Source organism: Macaca thibetana, chromosome 8 (assembly GCF_024542745.1).
Source record: "Macaca thibetana thibetana isolate TM-01 chromosome 8, ASM2454274v1, whole genome shotgun sequence".
NCBI lineage: Eukaryota > Metazoa > Chordata > Mammalia > Primates > Cercopithecidae > Macaca > Macaca thibetana.
In genome coordinates, this window is record NC_065585.1 from 91,914,455 (window position 1) to 91,935,483 (window position 21,029).

Below are 21,029 nucleotides of genomic sequence, written 5' to 3' on the forward strand. Positions count from 1 at the left end.
TATTAACTTTATTTTTTTTTCTTAAATTTTTAAGTTCTCAGAGACAAGACTGGGTTTTAATGATGCGAGATAAATATGCAAAGAAAACAACTTTTCTATATAGCAGCAATAACAAATTATAAAATTTAGTAAGAATGGCTGAGAGAGGTGACTCATGCCTATAATCCCAGCACTTTGGGAGGCCAAGGTGGGTGGATTGCTTGAGGTCAGGAGCTCGAGACCAGCCTGGCCAACATGGCGAAACCCCATCTCTACTAAAATACAAAAATCAGCTGGGCGTGGAAGCACATGCCTGTAATCCCAGCTATTTGGGAGGCTGGGGCAGGAGAATTGCTTGAACCTGCGAGGTGGAGGTTGCAGTGAGCTGAGATTGTGCCACTCTACTCCAGCCTGGGCAACAGAGTGAGACTCTGTACCACCCTCCAAAAAATGTAAAAAGAAAAAGATCCCATTTATAATATTGAAATGATGGTATAGATAGGAAGGTAAATAGAAAGAAAAATATGCATCAGAGAAAAACAGAAAAAAAAGGAGAGACATGACATAGTTATTGTGGGAGACTAAATAACAGATTGATAACCCCAAAATTAATCGTTAGTATAAAATAACCTTTAAATATTCCCTATTTTAACAAGCTATCTCTACCCCATTTAGGAAATAAAGTAAATAATAAAAATTACCTAAATACTTTTAGAAAAAAATATAATATGGATTAACTTGCTCAAGCAGATAATTAAGCATTTTATTATTTTTCAGTAATTAAAACAGTGTGGTCTTGCCGGGCGCGGTGGCTCAAGCCTGTAATCCCAGCACTTTGGGAGGCCGAGACGGGCGGATCACGAGGTCAGGAGATCGAGACCATCCTGGCTAACACAGTGAAACCCCGTCTCTACTAAAAAATACAAAAAACTAGCCGGGCGAAGTGGCGGGCGCCTGTAGTCCCAGCTACTTGGGAGGCTGAGGCAGGAGAATGGCGTGAACCCGGGAGGCGGAGCTTGCAGTGAGCTGAGATCCGGCCACTGCACTCCAGCCTGGGCGACAGAGCATGACTCCGTCTCAAAAAAAAAAAAAAAAAAAAAAAAAAAAAAAAAAAAAAAAAAAAAAAAACAGTGTGGTCTTGACATAGCAATAGGAAAAATAAGAACAATGAGTCAAGAAGCAGAATTAATTAGGCATAATAATTGTTTAAATATAAGAAAATAACAGTTTAAATTGACAAAGATGGGCTGCTCAACATATGGCTGACAGCCTTATCTCCTACTCTCATGCTGACTACAAAAATAAGTATCGAGTAGATTAAAATTAGACTAAACCTTAGAAAACAAAACTAATAATTCTACTTTCTGAAATTGTGATAATAGCAAAACAATTTTAAAATGCCTGCATATTGATCATGGCAGAAGTACTTACATAAATTATAAGATAAGCACTATGCAATACCATTTAGCCACTAAAAGGAGTAAGGCAGACTTACCTGTACTGACATTTAACATTTCCAAGAAAGTAAAAAGAATAAGGTAGACTTATTTGTACTGATATTTAAAGTTTCCAAGACATTCTGTTGCATGGAAAAAGCAAGTAAAATAAGCAAACCTGTATCTGGGTATCATTTATGCCTTTACAATAAGATATACAGACATGTGTAAATGCATAGAGAATGAGCTAGAATGCTGAGAGCTAAGCAGTGAATGTGGTTGCCCAGGTTGGGGAGGTAGGGGTATGTGTGCAGTGAGGGGATAGACAAGGAAAGTAGACTTTCATGTTTCACTGCAAGTTCTTCTGTATAGTCTAACCCTATGATGTGGTTAAAAAGAGAAAAACGTTTAATTAATTCATACCAAAGAACAAACAGGAAAATGATACCATTGTCTGTTAGTAGACATGACATTCCCAAACACACAAATCCTTAAAAGGAAAATACTGACAGATTAGATCATATAAAAATGTAAAATCTCTCTATGTCGAAAAAAACCCCAAAACAAGGTTAAACTATAAGTCACATCTAAGATAAATATTTTAAAATGTAAAACATATAAAGTACAAATAGTCAGAATATATAAAGAATTATTATGAATAACCAAAAGACCAATAGCCCAATTAAAAATGGGTATCTGATATAAACAGACAATTTATAGACACAGAGCAACTAAATTACATGTGGAACATATAAAAAAGATATTCAAACTCTCTCCTTACAAGAAAAATGTATATTAAAACAGCGAGTTTTGCTCATCAGATACACAAATTGTTTTAATATACTGATACTATTGCTCTCTTCCTCCTGCTCCCTCCATGTGACATGGAAGCTCCTACTTGGCCTTTGGAGCAGGAAGCTTCCAGAGACCTACCCAGAAGCAGATGCCAGTGCTATACTTCCTGTATAGCCTTCAGAGCCATGAGCCAATTCAACTTCTTTTCTTTTCCTTTCTTTTTTTTTGAGTTGGAGCCTCACTCTGTCACCCAAGCTGGAGTGCAGTGGCACGATCTCAGCTCACTACAACCTCCACCTCCTGGGTTCACTCGATTCTCATGCCTTTGCCTCCCCCAGTAGCTGGGATAACAGGCATGTGCCACCACGCCCAGCTAATTTTTTTTGTATTTTTAGTAGAGACGGGGTTTCACCATATTGGCCAGGCTGGTGTCGAACTCCTGACCTCAAGTTATCCACCTGCTCGACCTCCCAAAGTGCTGAGATTACAGATGTGAGCCAACACACTTGGCCGAAATCTCTTTTCTTTTTCAATTTTTAACAAATTGATAATATTGAAAGTTGGTAATAGTTAACAGTTAATAGTTAAAGTTTTTCGGTAGGTACAAATTAATTTAACCTTTTGAGAACACAATTTTGCAGTATCATTAAAACATATAAATGACCTACACATTAACCCATAAATTCTATTTCTCTCCATCTATCCCTAAAGAAATAATCACATATGTTAAATAGATATGATTCCAAGGATATTTAATGCAATAGTGTATATGACAGCAAGTAATTGGAAGCAACCTAAGTGTTCATCAGTAGTGTGATAAATACAGATTACCCATATTAGGGAATACTGCAATCACATCTTTATGTTACATTGTTAAGCAGAAAACAAATCACAGAAAAAAAAAGTGTGCTGAACTCCTGCCTGTGCTGACAAAAGATACTGCATCTATGCAATGTGGGTGGAATTGTGCCTCCCCAAAGTTCATACGTTGAGGCGCTAACCCCAGGACCTCAAGAGGTGACTGATTTGCAGGTAATTAAGTTTAAATGAAGCTGTTAGGATGGGCCCTAATCCCATCTTACCAGTGTGCTCATTACAATGAGGAAATGTAGACACAGAGAGGCCACAGAGGCACTGGAGATGATAAGTGCTTACAGAGAAAAGAACACCTGCAAGCCAAGCAGAGAGGCCTCAAGAGAAATGGAACCTGTGACACCCTCACATTGAACTTTGAGGATGGTGAGAAACTTTGGCTGTTTACGCCAGCCAGCCTGGGATATTTTGTTATTGCAGCCCCAGCAAACTAAGACACATAAGGATTTTAGGAAGATACACACCCACTGAAAATACAGGTCACCTCTTGAGTTCTGGAGTGAGATGGAAGAAAGGAAAAAGATCAAAAAGTAAATTTTACTGTATATGCTTTCATATTGCTACAAATGTTCAGATATTTCTGTTCTTCATAATTAAAAGAGAAAGAAAAGGAATATCACTCAGAGAAGTAGTGAGAATATTTGTAGGTGGAGCATAACACCATGGTGTACTCAGGACCGAATTTTCTAAGCAGAGTAGAATGTAGACCGTATGTTTTGAGTTTATTTATACAGGAATCTCTTAGAGGTTATATATGGGGTACACCATTTTGGGAAGACTTAAAATTTCACTTCTTATTTTCAGAAGGTACGTTTTCAAAAAAAGAAAACTCACTAACAAATCTAATTTTAAGTCAGATGACCCTCTCAGATTCCTCTGTTGTTTCCATGCACATTGTGTAAAACCTGGGTTATTCAGTATAAAATCAGCCTGCACATATGAAATCGGAAATATCTGTACTCCACAAATGGCAGCAGAGTGCACAAGAAAGCTCTCCTCTCTCAATCACACACTATTTACATTACCTGACAGAATGTAGACTCTGATGAGTGTCTTGACTGGACAGTTAGTTCCCTAGAATTTACTTTATGCTTAGATGACTAAATGACTAATTCAAAAAGCAGAGGCAGGGGGATGAGCAAGTCACCACCTCCCATACTAAAACAGTTGAAACTTTACATTGTCAGCTCAAAGCATAATTGCATGGAAACTCATCAAATTTTCCAAATAATTCAGGGTCAGTTTTCATCCAGTGTCCCTCTCTATAGTAACTCTCACCTCCACCCCATCCCATCTCACCTCTGTGATTAAAGTTTTGAATCCTGTAAATACTACATATTTGCTAAGCTAAATCTGATGTCTTTTTGCCAATATAAAACCTTGATCTCTTTAGGCTGATCATTTCATATTACAATAATATTCAAAATCATAAAATAAAACGCCAAAAAGCAAGGGAAAGAAAGTGAATCATGTAAAATAAAATCTTTTTAAGTATAAAATAAATTTACATGTTTTTAACAAAAGTCTTGGGAAGTGATTACTTTCTTCTCTTCTCTATCATCTCTTCACATGAAAAGAATTAAGGTTATATTTGACTTTTAATGCACTGGAAATATCTTTGAGAGTTTACCATGTACCAGACACTGTGAAAGGAAATAAGAGAGGAAAAGTCCTCCAGGATGTCACTGAGTAATGCGAGGCTGTTACAGGACCACTGGGCTTGTAGAAGCACTGCACAGTAAGAGATCAATACACTGAGACAGCAGGGTTGGCAGCAGAGAAAGAGTTTAATTATTGCAGGGCAGCTGAGCAAGGAAACATGAGGAACCCTCAAGTCATCTCCCCAGGAGTTCTGGGCTGGGGTTTTTACAGGGGATCATGGAGGCTGAGGGTCATTGATTGGTCAGAGTAAGGGGGATGAAATCATCAGGATGTGGAAACCACATTCTTTGATGAGTCAGTTCCTCATGGGGTTTTCAAGACCACCTGGTACCAGTAGTTTCATGGATATGCTGGACCTGAAGGAATATCTGAAAGCACAATGCTTAAGTTCTTATCTATAAAGCAGTTAATGGGAACTATAATCTTGTGACAGGGACTGCATGATTCTGGGGCAATGGGCACCAAACAGCTATAAGGAAAACGTGATAGAGCAGCAGTAACTCTGCAAACCTGAGTAAAGGACTTCCAGGTAGAGGAAACAACTCATAAAAAGGTGGAGGTCTGCACAGGTTGGGTTTGGTATTTATAAGTAGCACTGGAGGCTGGGCATAATGGCTCAGGCCTGTAATCCTACCACTTTCGGAGGCCAAGGTAGGCAGATCATGAGGTCAGGAGTTCAAGACTAGCCTGGCCAACATGGTGAAACCCCATCTCTACTAAAATTACAAAAATTAGCTGGCCGTGGTGACATGTGCCTGTAATCCCAGCTACTTGGGAAGCTGAGGCAGGAGAATCTCTTGAACCTGGGAGGTGAAGGTTACAGTGAGCTGAGATCCCACCACTGCACTCCAGCCTGGGTGACAGAGCGAGACTCCATCTTAAAAAAAAAAATAAAAATAAAAATAAGTAGCGCTGGAAAGCTGGTACCCAGGCTGCAGGGAAGACACTTGCCTCATTTGTCTAGACAGAAAGAGGAACATGATCTCTGTGCAGCCCTTTCCCTCATTATAAATTGAACATTTCCTCCAAGAAAGGAAATTGCTAAGGGACCTGCATGTCATTAGGAGCCCCCACTTCTTGCCTCCTGATTTATAGTACCATCTTTGCTTTTTCATTCATCCTATCTGGTTTGTACAGCCCCACCCTCCACCTGACTCACACCTTTTCCAGGTCACTTGTCCTTTGTGAATAATTGCTTTCTTACTGACCACATGGTACCCCCTAGGGATGGCCCAGGGAGATTTCTCTGCACTGAACAAGGCCCTTTCCCTTGGCTCCACATCCAGCAGGACTGGACATCGGATGGTACATGCTATGCTAAGGAGGTAGCCTGGAGGAGGCCAGCAATGGAGAACCTGACTAGTCTGAAACATACAAATCACTGGCTGGATGGTGGGTAGACTGCAAGGGGTCAGAGCTAGAGGCTCATCTTTTTTTTTTTTTTTTTTTTTTTTTGAGTCAGAGTCTCACTCTGTCACCCAGGCTAGAGTGCAGTGGTGCAATTTTGGCTCGCTGCAACCTCCTCCTCCTAGGTTCAAGCAATTCTCCTGCCTCAGCCTCCTGAGTAGCTGGGATTACATGTGAACGCCACCATGCCCAGCTAATTTTTTTTGTATTTTTAGTAGAGACAAGGTTTCACCATGCTGGTCAGGATGGTTTCGAACTCCTGACCTCGGGTGATCTGCCCACCGCAGCCTCCCAGAGTGCTAGGATTACAGGCGTGAGCCACCGTGCCCAGCCTAGAGACTCATCTTCAAGCTAGTTTTTATGGGAAATGACAACTTGTATTAATCTAAGGTAACAGGAATAAATGTAACAGATATTTGGATGATAAATATCAATCTTCTTGAGGATGATCGCCCCCAGGAGATCACCCTGGAAAGCAGCTATGATGATGCTGTTGGTGGAGATCAGGAAAAGGTGTGGTTCAGAGGAAATCTGCCTTCAGCTTGAGCCATGGTGTTTGCAGTATAAGCTTAAAGCATACAAAAATATGAACAAGGCAAATTGTTTGAAAAGTTGAGCAATGTATTTTGGAACTATGCACTATTACAGCACTATGCCGCAAAACACCTGTATTATTATTCACAGTCATTCTTTAAAAATTTGAACTAAGATGAATAGGAGTAGTGGCATTAAATGTCAACATATTACTAACTGCCAATTAAAATATTAAATGACATGTATACCATTTCGCACATTATTAGTAATTTATTTTTAAAGTCCAAAGCCATGATGAAATCTTAGCAGTCCAGGGAAAAACACCTAGAATTAACGATGTTTACTTTTTCCACTTAATGTTAAACATCAAAAAGCAATTAATTCTCTAAAAGTTACCTTTATAATAGCTATAAAAGGATATAGACAATGTATTTAGCCCAAAGCAACCATGGCATTTCTAGATACCAGCATTTCTAGAGACCAAATAGTACACTTCTTAACTATGAATAATGACACCAAAAAGTGTGCTAACAATTTCTAGAAAAACAAAACTTATAAATGTATTAAAATGTTTTTGAATACAACTTTCAGGAAAAATAACTTGAAGTATTTCAACTTCAATTATAACCACTGAGATCTCAATATTATATTATTCTAATATATTATAATACTAAGATCAATTATAAATACTAAGATAATATAATTATAAGATCTTGGTCACTTAATTGTAGTCAATTCTCTTAACAGCCAGGGAATAAAAAATGTATTAATATTTTTCTGCATAAATATAAAAAATGCTCTTGAAAGAAGATTCAAGAGGAGGATTGCTTGAGCACAGGAAGTGAAAGCTGCTGTGAGCTCTCATCACACCACAGCACTCCAGCCTGGGGGACAGAGCAAGACCCCAACTCCAAAATAAATAAATAAATAAATAAATAAATTTTAAAAATACAACTATAGCCAGGCGTGGTGGCTCACGCCTGTAGTCCCAACACTTTGGGAGGCCAAGGCAGGCAGATCACTTGAAGTCAGGAGTTTGAGACCAGCCCAGTCAACATGGTGAAACCCTGTCTCTATTAAAAATACAAAAAAATTAGCTGGGCATGGTGGTGGGCACCTGTAATCCCAGCTACTTGGGAGGCTGAGGCAGGAGAATCGCTTGAACTCGGGAGGTGGAGGTTTTAGTGAGCCGAGATCATGCCATTACACTCCAGCCTGGGCAACAAGAGTGAAACTCTGTCCCAAAAAAAAAAAAAAAATACAACTATAGTGTGTGAAGAACTCAATACTACACATTTTATATACAACTATATAATCTGTTCCTCAAAACAACATATGAGACTATGAGGACTCTTATTGTTTCTATTTTACAAATTAACAAACTTGGTCCCAAGGGTGCAATTATCTTCCTTGGGTTACATAAGCAGGATTCTCATCAAGTTTATAAGGTCCAATGTCCATTCACACGACCATTAACAAACATTCCCGTGTCTGCTGGGTGGCAGGAACTGCTCTAGAGATGGAGCCTGAAACAGAGCACAAAAAAGGCAAGAATCCCTGCCCCAGTGGGGCTTACCTTCTAGCAGAAGAACAGGTAATGGAAATGTGAAGATGGATAACATAAAATGGATAAAATAAACATAAAATGGTAAAATAAACAGTGTGCTATGAGATGAAGCTAAATGCTTGCAGTGGGAACGAGCTAAGGAAGAGCCAGTGCCACGGGCCATATGAGCTGCAACTTCAGCCAGAATGGTCTGAGAAGGGTTTAGATGCCAAGGTGCCCTCTGAACGAACACTGGGGAAGCCCTGAGTGACAGCGTCATGAGGACACACTAGGGAAAGGCAATTCTGGCTGCAGAGCAAGAGCTGTGCTGTGGCACCCAGGGAAAATGTGACCAGAGGTCAGGGAGCACCAAGGTGGCCAGGAGAGGGAAACTAGGAACAGGAAGTGGCATGTTGCTGGGTTTGAGAAGAGAAGTGGCATGACTAGAAGTCAGTTGTCAAAAGTGGCTGAGGTTACTGTGTAGACTGTGGGGGCAGGGGTGGGGCAACAGAGCCAATAGGCAGAGAGGTTGAAATAACCTAAGACATGATGGTGGCTTAGAACACAGGACTTCACTCCTTAGAACATAGGAGTGCAGTGGTGAGAAGTCGTCAGATTACGGATAGATATCTTGAAGGTAGAGGTAAGATAACATCCTGATTATTAAATTTGGGGTGTGAGAGTAAAAGAAAAGAATCAAGGATACTGTGGAATTTGGACTCAGCCAACTGCCAGATCATGTTGCCAATAGCTAGATGGGGGAGAATTTGGAGAATCAAGAGTGGGGTTTGGATCTATTTTGGAGATTTTACATAGAAACCTGGATATGTGATTTAGAGGTTAAAGGAGAGGTCTGAGCTGAAAATCAAGATCTGGGAGTGACCACCACATATTTGGTGTCTTATTCTACTGGGTGTAAATAGAGACAAGGTCAAAGGTTGGGGCGATGAAGAACAGCAGGAGAGGTGAGAAGAGGGAGGGCACCACGTCCTGGAAAGCCAGGTGAAGAAAGGGTCTCAAGGAGGAGCGGTGGCCAGCTGCGTGGGATGGGGACAGCCACTGAGGTGGGGGGTGAGGGAGACTACCAAACCAGATTGCCAAGTACTATTTTTTAAATTTTTTTTTGTTTATTTCATAGGATGAAGCACATTAATAGAGAGTATTTCTGGAATAAGATTTCCATATTAATATGTATGTATGTCGGCCGGGCATGGTGGCTCACGGCTATAATCCCAGCACTTTGGGAGACCGAAGTGGGCGGATCACGAGGCCAGAAGATCAAGACCATCCTGGCCAACATGGTAAAACCCCGTCTCTACTAAAAATACAAAAATTAGCTGGGCGTGGTGGCACGTGCCTGTAATCCCAGCTACTCTGGAGGCTGAGGCAGGAAAATTATTTGAACCCGGGAGTTGGAGGTTGTGGCGAGCCGAGATCACACCACTGCACTCCAGCCTGGTGACAGAGCAAGACTTCATCTCACACACAAAAAAACCATATGTTGATATAATAAAGAAGACATGCAACTGCATTAAAAATATTTTATTTTTTTTATTTTAATTTTTTGTTTGTTTGTAAAGTACAAATGAAGTCTCACTATGTGGCCCAGGCTGGTTTCAAACTCTTGAGCTCAAGTGATTCTCCCACCTCAGCCTCCCAAAGATGTGAGCCACTGTGCCCCACTGAATTAAAATATTTTTAATCACCTTAAGAGGAAACCATGGAGTCATAGACTAAAACAACAGAATCCTGTAAAATGTTTTTTATATTTGATGTGTTTGTTTGTTTGTTTGTTTGTTTGTGTTTTGAGACAGGGTCTCACTCTGTCGCTTAGGTTGGAGTGCAGTGGCACAATCTCAGCTCACTGCAACCTCCGCCTCTGGGTTCAAGCAATTGTCATGCCTCAGCCTCACAAGTAGCTGGGATGACAGGTGCCCACCACCACACCTGGCTAATTTTTTTATATGTTTAGTAGAGATGGGGTTTCATCATGTTGGCCAGGCTGGTCTCGAACTCCTAACCTCAGGGGATCCACCTGCTTCGGCCTCCCAAAGTGCATGGATTACAGGCGTGAGCCACGGCACCTGGCCGGAAAAAAAAAAAAAAAAAGCCCTTCCCACTGAATCTTTACCAATCTCCTCTAAAACACAAAATTGGCTAGCTGAGGATTCACCTCCTCTCAGGTAGAGCCCTACCAGGTACAATTAGTAGATTTCCTAAAATAGAGGCAGAAGCAGGACTAAGGCAGAAAAGCAGTAGCCCTGACTAACCCCCAAACTGAATAATCAACAATGGCTGATAAGCATCCCTTCGCAAGAGAAAGCTGGGTGGCAGATCCCAGGGCTTGTATCTCTGCATGATCTCAGTCTCTTGCTGGCTGCTTGAATTTCACAGACTCTTGGCCCTTCTGGCCTCCATTTCTTCATGTATAAAATGAGGTTAAAAAAATAGGACCTCCAGTTGTAAAACTTCGTAATTCTCTACCAGCATAACAACATGATTGTCATTCAGAGCAATCTTCAAGGTTATGTATCAATGAACTCCAGTCTTATATATGCTTTTTAAGCTCAGAATATCATTCATATATTCCAATTCGACACTCCTGAGAGCTTTACTTCCTAGGACACTTATTCTCTATGCAAATGGACTGTCTCATAGAGGTATTAGACAGATTTGACACTGTGGGATTGCTACATGCAGGGAATACTCAAATATTTACACCTTTCTCTTCTTCCCCAGAACCAGCAAATTCATGAAATTTACTAACAACCAGAGACAACTGCACTCAACTGTCAAAGCATGGAAATAGTGACATGGTATACAGCCTCCTGGGGCTGTAGCACTAAATGAAATATTTAGTTTTCTCTTCCAGCAAAGGGATCCTAAATATAATATTTCAAGCTTTGTCTATTGATGTAGCAGAACTGAAAGAAAATCAAATCAAAATGAAACACAAAACTCATTATAGGTGAAAGCCAAGAGTTAGATAAAGATATTTTCGCCTTCCAGAAATAAATAACAAAATGCAGATGCATGATTTATACACCCTTATTTTCTGCATGAAATGAAATCAAGAAAACAATATATAACAAAAATGGATATCATCACTCTAGTAAGTAAAAATTGGATATAAGAGCAGCACTGGCTTTTGAATTCTCATGAACCATCAGAAAACATTTATTAGCAAAAGTAATAAGCTAGCACTTTGCCTAGCATTTTTTTTAATGTACCTAGCATTTTTTTAATGTACCTAGCATTTTTTAAACATAGCTTAATAGGATGAAAAGGCAGTTCACATCTACCACTTTCCAGTCACTCACTTACAAGGGGTTCAGACTCCATCATGAACAAAACAGGAAGTTGTTCATGGGCACCAATCAGGGGACAGTTAGTGCATGACTAACACCAGCAACACATGCAGATCGTATGAGTTTTTATATGAGCAGTTAAAACTCCTAACATTTGCATGCCAATATTAATGTATTACCTTTTTAACCCTGTTTAAACATTACCTTGTTTAATCACTCAGCCAGTGCACTCACTGCCTGTTGAATGCTTACTAAGTTCTGGCTCTTGACAAGACACTGGGGAGGCAGGGAGAAATGAGGTTGACACGGCCATCCTCCTTCAGAGTCAACACGTGACAGATTCTCAAACCAGCTCTCCCAGATTGACAGGGTGAGTGTTATAGAAAAAATGTGGGTCAAGCTACTGGTAAATGGCAGAGTCAAGACTTAAATTCAAGTCTTCTGATTCCAAGGCCAGAAGAACTTACCCTAGAGTCTACTTAATTTAAAAGACAGACCAGGTACTGAAGTAACTAGACCAATGAGAGCCAAGGAACAGATATAACATGGCAGAGTTTGCAGTGTGATTTTGAGGATTTTGAGTGTGATGCCTCACGTGTAGTAAGGGGTGAGTCTAAGTGCTCAGTAGATACTGATGAATAAAGAATGTGTGGTATAAGATGTTAACTTTAGGGAAAGCTGTTGACGGGTCTATGGAAAGTCTCTGTACCATCTTTGCAACTTTTCTGTAAATATGAAAACATTTGTGCAGGCATGGTGGCTCACGTCTGTGATCCCAACACTTTGGGAGGTCACAGCAGGATGATCACTTGGCTCCAAGATTTCAAGACCAGTCTGGGCAACATAAAGAGACACTATCTCTATTTTAAAAAAATTAAAAATTAGCCAGGTGTGGTGATGTGCAACTGGAGTCCCAGCTACTCAGGAGACTGAGGTGGGGGACTTGCCTGAGCCCAGAAGTTCGAGGCTGCACTGAGCTCTGATTCTGCTACTGCACTCCAACCTGGGTGACATAGCGAGACCCTGTCTCAAAAACAAACAAATAACAATAACAACAAAAAAATTGAAACTAAAAAGTTGAGTTTAAAAATGTAACGTCTCGGGCCAGGTGCAGTGGCTCACACCTATAATCCCAGCACTGTGGGAGGTTGAGATGGGCAGATCACTTGAGCCCAGGAGTTCAAGAAATCCTGGCAACATAGCAAGACCTTATCTCTGCAAAAAATACAAAATTAGCCAGGCATGGTGGTTCATGCTTGCAGTTCCAGCTACTCAGGAAGCTGAGGTGGGAGGATCACTTGAGTCTGCGAGGTCAAGCCTGCAGTGAGCTCTGACTGAACCACTGCACTCCAGCCTGGGCAACAGAGTGAGACCCTGTCTCAAAAAAAAGAAAAAAATCAGATGACTAACGCCACTACAACAATCAAACAACATCCAACTGTACTGTGATGGCAGAAAAGAGAGGAAAGGGCTTCTGACAAAAAAGTCATCTGTCATAATCTATCTAGCATTAGTTTTAGTGTTCAGCCTATTGTGGCCACAGAATTGTCAAAAGATGTCATTTAACTATTGCCAGAGGACCTCATGCCATATCTACAAAACCTCTGGAAAACAGTGGGCAATGCGGCCAGATGTGGTGGCTCACACCTGTAATCCCAACACTTTGGGAGGCCTAGTCCGGCGGATCATGAGGTCAGGAGTTTGAGACCATCCTGGCCAACATGGTGAAACCCCATCTTTACTAGAAATACAAAAATTAGCCAGGCATGGTGGTGCGTGCCTGTAATCCCAGCTACTTGGGAGGCTGAGGCAGAATTGCTTGAACCCAGGAGGCAGAGGCTGCAGTGAAGCCAAGGTCACACCACTGCACTACAGCCTGGTGACAGAGTGAGACTCCATCTCAAAAAAAAGAAATTTATATATATATAAATATATCTAAAAATATGTATTATGCATATAAATTATATTATATACAATATTATATATTATATATTTTATATATATATGGCAATGCTTTCCACTTTTTCTGTTGGTTTTTAGGGAATAAGATGACTCAGATTTAAAAGTAGCATGTTTAAAAGGGGACATTATCCTTATAAAAATAGTCTTCCACAATTTTTTTGTGAAAACATAAATATTTGTATTTGTTACTTCAAAGGAAGAGCATGAGTCTCTGGTAAATTATTTAACTTTTCTAAGCCTTGGTTTCTTCATCTTTAAAGGGGCATATCAGTAATTTGTACTGAAGCCATCTCTATGAACTTTATAAAATTAATCAAAAAAGAAAGGAAAAATGAAAATAAACCAAGCTTGCAGCATATCAGCATTCATCATGAGGTCAGCTGCTCTCTGAACCTTTCCTCATAGCTGTTTGGTGCCCACTGCCCCAGAATCACACAGACCCTGTCACAAGATTATAGCTCCCTTTAACTGATCTACAGATAACAACTTGAACATTATGAAAGGTTAAATTTTCCCTTTGAGGTTTTCCTTCAGGTACTGCATACCAATGCAACTCCTGACTCAGATGGTCAGAAGCAGCCAAGGAGATGACTCACCCAAGAATGCAGTTTCCACATCCTGATTATTTCATCCCCATCCCCCAGCCAGTCAACTCCAATTCTTCAGTCCCTCTCCCTCCATGATTTCCTTAAAAATCCCAGCCCAGAACTCCTCCAGGAGATGGATTTCAGGGTCTCTTCTCATCTCCTCTCTCAGTACCCTGCGATCATTAAACTTGTTCTCTGCTGCAAAGCCTGATGTCTCGATGTATTGATCTGCTCATGTGCAGCAGGCATATGAACCTGTCAGTCCTATAACAGTACTGCATAAAACTGTTGTAAGGTTAAATGAAATAATACAAAGCATTAGGCACAGTGCCTGGAACATGATGAGCTGGGATGCAAATCACTCATGTCCTAGTTGGAAGCAGGTGAGCACCCTGCACATCCTGATAAACCTGCACTCAGGTTAGGGTTACAGAGAGGAAAAGGGCTTTGCCCACACATGTCAGAGCCCACCTGTCTTCAACCTCTACATCTCTACATCTCTCTACTTCTCAGTTGAATAAAGAGAGGAAAGTTTGTGAAAGCTTGGGCTAGAGTCCACTCTGGAAGAATGTCAGCAGTCCCACTGAACCACAATAAACGATGTTCCTGAGACAGGTATAGGAAGCATAGTTCCACGGGGGGGTTCGCTTATAGTAGAGAGGTGAGGAGGAAATATTCTACAAAGAGTTGGTAGATACAGAGGCATTTGTTTACCATGAGGCAGGCATTCTATAGCATAGAGATTTACGATTTAATTGCAAGGAAATTTAGGAGCAAAAAGTATTGAGAGGAATACAGAAAGAAATGGCATGGCTGGGTCAGGCACAGTGGCTCACACCTATAATCCCAGCACTTTGGGAGGCCAAAGCAGGAAGATTACTTGAGCCCAGGAGTTTGAGACCACCTGGGCAACATAGCAAGACCCCATCTCTACAAATAATAAAAAAATTAGCTGGGCATGGTGGCACATACCTGTAGTCCTAGCTATTCAAGAGGCTGAGACTGGAGAATTGCTTGAGCCCAGGAGATCGAGGCTGTGGTGAGCTGTGATCACACCACTGCACTCCAGCCTAGGAGAGACAGAGCAGGGAAGGGAAGGGAAGGGAAGGGAAGGGAAGGGAAGGGAAGGGAAGGGAAGGGAAGGGAAGGGAAGGGAAAGGAAGGGAGAGAGAGAAAGAAAGAGAAAGAAAGAAAGATAAGAAAGAAAGAAAGAAAGAAAGAAAAAGAAAAGAAAAGGCAAGACCGACATGGCTGGCCTCACATTTGGGGCAGAGACTAACGATCATAGAGTTACAACCTGAGCATGACTCCAGGTATAATTAGGGTAACTGTGGCCTCCCAACATTCTGGAAGGGGAACCTGCAGTGGTTGGTCACCCATAGCCCCACAGACAGGGCTTCCTGGTGCCCAGATATTGTGTCCATCACACACACAATGGGAGTGCCTCTTGTTCCTTCCTGCCCTGTGAGTGTGGACTTACACTTTTAAATACATGCCCTTTACACAGGCCACTTAAATAGCCCCTTCCCATGAGAATCCCTGAGCAGAGGTCCTGCTGCCCTGGAGCCTGGAGCTTGGGCATGCATGATGATATTGCTACCAGGCAAAAGAGCTCACCACCAGATGTGCACAGGAGCCAATTCTGTGGTGCCCGGTTTTTGAAAAAAGAAAAACTTCATTGCTGGTCCACCAACAAGGAGATAGCAGTCCAGCTCAAATCTGTGTCCTCAGCCTGGGATTTGGGGCAAGTTTGTGTGTTAGGGAAGACAGATTGGTATGGCAGAAACATTGGTATGCAGAAGCACTGGCAGGGCATGTTTTTTGGGGAAGGGCTTCAAACAAGACTATTTATGGTAAGGTATGAGGAAGGGTCTTACCAGACATTTCTAGACAATGAACTCCTCACCTCTGAAAGTGTCCTGGTGCTCGGTTTGGGTCATGTCAGATCTTTTAGTTCCACGAGGGGATGAGACTTTCATTTCTGGTGTTATTTGAAGATTTTTATTTCAGGTGTTTTCTTTTCTGCATATACTCAGGCTGTATAACTTGCAACTTTTTAGCTCTGTACCCGCAAAATAACTAGACATTCTGTTATCAACTGAGCATGACTGGACAAGCCTGCTCTGGTCTTAGAATATTGTCAGAGGTATGTTCTTGTTCCAACACAAAACTCATATTAAAAAAATAGCATTTAGGAAATCTGAATTGTTGAACTCTCAAATAAATATAGCCCCGACACCATCCAGAAGGCAATCGCCAGTAGGTATTCACCTTCTTGGTGGACAAATTTTAACATAAAGATTGGAAGGAAAATCAGAGATGAGAACTCGAGCAGGCAGTCTTAAGGCAGCTGAGGGAGGTAAAGGAAAGTAATGGGGTCCAGATTGTATTGATTCTCCCACTGTGGGGACAGTCAGAGAGGAAGCTTGCAAGGTGAATCCTAGATTATAGTTATGGTCAATTATGGATTGTACAGCAACCTTCTTGGAGTGCAAATATTTTACTCAAATTTTCCTAAATTTGATTACACATTGAGTATTTCATCTATAATTCCATTTATGTTTCATTCAAATTTCACTTCCAGCATTTTCACTTTTTTTCTTAGCTACACTTTTATCCTGGTTAGTCAAATCCCTCTTTCAAGTAACTGTTTTGCAAAATGTCATGAGTTTATCACTGAGAGGCAAGGAAGCAACACAGATACACACTTTTACTGTCTCTGTATGAACCAATAATAGACACACAGTGATCCTGCATCAACAGACTTTGAAATGAGTGATGTGTTCGGTCACTGACCAGGATAAGCATGGTATTCATTTAACGATTTGTGAACTGATTCCTGGCAGTGGTGTCAGTATGAAATTACTCACAATTAATGTATCATGGTAACAATTGAAATTTTAGCTGTGTTGTTAGAAGGCTGGCTTATTAAGCTAAACTATGGTAACTGATATTCACACCTACTGGAACCAAGCACAATAAGGACTGCCTGTATTTGTTTTTGACTTACGTGTGCCAGTAATGTGGGAAAATCTTAGGGAGAGTGTAGGACCTAATCCCTACCTCCTGCCTCCCATTTCTATGCAAAATATTTCATTTACCCATTTGCCATGGTAACTAGAATTCTGCTTTGACGGTCAGCCAACCCTTAGTGCTCATACATTGCCTTCATTTGAACAACATTTATTGAGTACACAATGTTCTATGCATAAGGAGTATAGTGAAAAACAGGTAGATATGGCCCCTGGCAAATGGAGTGGATATTTCAGTGGAGAGAGTCAGAAAACAAAATGAACAAATCCATCTGAAGCATGATTTCTAACTGTGAAACTTTCTTCGAAAAAATAGAAAAGGTGATGATAAAGGTGAGGCCTCTGTGGGTGGGGAGGAAGCTATTCAAGGTTGAAGGGTTAGCAGAGGAATCCCTCTGAGATTCCAAATGAGCAGCACCCTGCATGATGGGAAAGAAGTAGGTCAGCAAATGAGAATGAAAATGCATTTGGAATGTCTTAGAAAAGCAAGAATGGTGTCTGGGTCCCAAGAGCAAGGAGTAGAGTAACGGGACATGAAATGGGAGAGCTGGGCCAGATCACAGGTTTCATAGGCCATGGCAAGGAGTTTAGGTTCATTCTAACTACAATAGGAAAACACTGAACATTTTTATGCAAAGGACTGGCAGGATAAGAGCTTTGTTTAGAAGGAAATACATCTCCGATGGGTGACAAGCTGTTGCCAGTTGGAAATAGAAATGATAATTCTGTAGCTGAGCAGAGAGGAATAATTTGGGATGATGGGTGCCAGCCACACTGAGTAAGCCAAATTGGGACACTGCAGTGCAGGGATGGGGGATGTTCCAGGGTGCCAAGGACCAGCATGAAGACAATGGGCACCTTCTGGGCAAGAGGCAGAAATACACTGCCAATTTACCCTCCTGGCTGGGTGATCCCAGCCAGCGGCAATCATTGCACAGGAGACATAGAACCTGCCTACCAAAGTGGCATTCTTGCTACCCTGAAAATTGGTATTGCTTAGCATCCTTTTTTCATTTTTCATCCTTTGTCACTAACCCAGATCACCTATACCCAACAGAGTTAGGAGCCAGCTAAGAAAGAAGATGTAGGAGTGAGAGGCAGGAGAAATGATCCCTTAACTCCGTTTCCAAAATCTCTGAAGGAAGTTGAATCTTTCCCGGTGCTTTGATTCCTGAAAGTAAATCTGGAGTTCTGTAAATGTGGAAGAAACCAGACAGAGAATATTTTCTATAATACTATAAAATTGTCACCCATTGTAGTGCCTAGGTGGCTTAGCTGGGCCCCCTCTCTGCTTTTGTTGCCCAATGTAATGCCTACATGACGTAACTAAATTCCTACTCAGCTTTAACTCCGCTTATTTTTAGGAAGCAGGATGCCTGTGATCATTAGTTCCTTCTTAGAACTAAACTGGCTGAAGCTGGTGAAACCCAGTATGGCCGCTTACTTGACCTCTGAAGAACCTCTAGCTTCATTATAATCCAATTTCCATGCGAAATGACTGCCACCAGCACCATGACAGCTGACAATCACTATGACAATGACCGGAAAAGACCAAGAAAGGACAAAAAAAGGCAGCTCCCTGTTCCAGGAAAATCTTCATTGCTTCCCAAAAAAACCATGAACGTTCCTCCCCTTGCTCTTAATGCCCAACCCCTTCAATGAAGACACCCTGAATTTGTAATTTCCTGGTTCTCAGAAACTGAGAAATTGATTTGCAATCTATGGTCCCACTTCTCCAATTCCTTGGCCTTAGAATAAAGCCTGCACTGCTTGACACTTTTGGCTTCGGGTATTAACTTCACAACACTGAACAGGAAAGAACCCTTTTTGGGGTATCCAGGACCCCCGGTAAGAAAACAAGGTCCTTTTGTTAATAGAACTCCTTTAGGTAGGGTGAGGGAATGGAGACCGCTTGGGTTTTCGAAGTCAACCAAGCTCAGATTTAAATTCAAATTCATTTATTTGAACCTCAGCTTCTACTTTGCGTGGAAAATGGGTTTTAGAATGACAATGTTCCTCTGGAGATCAAATGAGACAAATACTATATATAGTATACGAAAATCTCTGGCACATAATGAGCGATAAATAAATATTTAGCATATAAAATACAGAATATATGAAAATCCCAGGCCGAGTGCTGTGGTTTACGCCTGTAGTCCCAGCACTTTGGGAGGCCAAGGTGGGCAAATGACTTGAGATCAGGAGTTCGAGACCAGCCTGACCAACATGGTTAAACTTCGTCTCTACTAAAAGTACAAAAATTAGCCAGGCATGGTTGGTGGTAGATGCCTGTAATTCCAGCTACTCAGGAGGCTGAGGCAGGAGAATCGCTTGAACCCAGGAGGTGGAGGTTGAAGTGAGCCGAGATTACACCACTGAACTCTAGTCTGGGCGTCAGTCAGACTCTGTTACAAAAAAAAAAAAGAAAATACCTGGCATCTAGTAAGTATTCAATTAGATTGTCCTTCTTCCTCTTGCCACCCATTTACTTCCCCTCCTTCCCTTGAACAGGATGCACGACAGGTCCAGACTATACTGAATTTTCCTTAGTATTAAAGTATTATTCTTAAGTGCTAAGATGAGGGGGAAAAGGAACAATTAGAAAGTCAACGGAAACATTCAACTTTGAGCAGTGCTAGGGGAGGCAGATAGAGGATCCAATCAATACTCCCCTGTAGTTCCGTTTTATGTAGCAGTTTGTTAAAATGATGGCTATCGCATTCAACCCTGTTCCAGCCCCGAAGCAGTAGCAGTCAATTCCATATGCACAAAACACTTTGGCGCAGATGTTTTGTGAACTGCACGGGGCAAGAGGGCCCTCCAGGCAGGCATGTTCATGAAAACATTCTAAACTTTTTAAAAGATCAAATGACTGTGAAATTGAGTTAAATGATAAAATCAGAATGCCAAGCTAGACAAGAATCTGGAATAGTCATCCAGCTAATTTCCTTGTCTTTCTGCCCAAACAGGTTAAGACCCCAAAGATTATACTGACATTCAATTAACAGATATTTAATAGTGCACATACTATATTCTAGACAATAAGCTAGGCAGTGAGACAGTACAAATGAGTGTACACAAGGGAAGGGAAGAAGACTCTAAATGTCTGGTAATAAATTACTTTTCCACTTAATCATCCTTGTTAAAATTGTCCCTGACTCCTTATTATTATTTTTGAGACAAAAAATACAAAAATCAGCCAGGCACAGTGGCGTGCACCTGTAATCCCAGCTGGTCGGGAGGCTGAGGCAGGAGGATCTTGAACCCAGGAGGTGGAGGCTACAGTGAGCTGAGATCATGCCACTGAACTCCAGCCTGGGCAACAGAGTAAGACTCCATCTCAAAAAATAAAATAAAAAGAACTGAAATACTATTGATTGTAAGGGGAAGTGTACTTATGTCTGCAACTTACTTTGAAATGAATAAAAAAACAAGATGGGTTGATGGATGAGAAAGGGATGGACAGATTACTAGCCATGCAGTAAAGTAACTATAGTAAAATATTAATTATAAAATCTAGGTTGTGCGTATATAGGTATATACTGTAAAATTCAACTTCTCTGCTTGAAGCTTTTTATAATAAAAATATGAAGAAAATGAGTAATTATCATACTTCTCATACATTTAGAATTAATACAGCACTGTATGAATAACATTATAAGAATTCACCTGGAATTGTCTACATCTTTCAAATCCTTGGCCATATTTGGCATTGCCAATCATGTTTCCAACCAGTCACCCTTCTCTATATTTGCATAGTTTATTTTTTCACTCATGTGCACTCTATTCGAACTCATCAAGAGGCATCAAGAGAATTACAGATCATGCTTCCAACTTTATGGTCATTTTGAAACCATATACTTGTCATCCCCCCACACTCACCCCCTCAGCGGGCTGTGGTTTTTCCA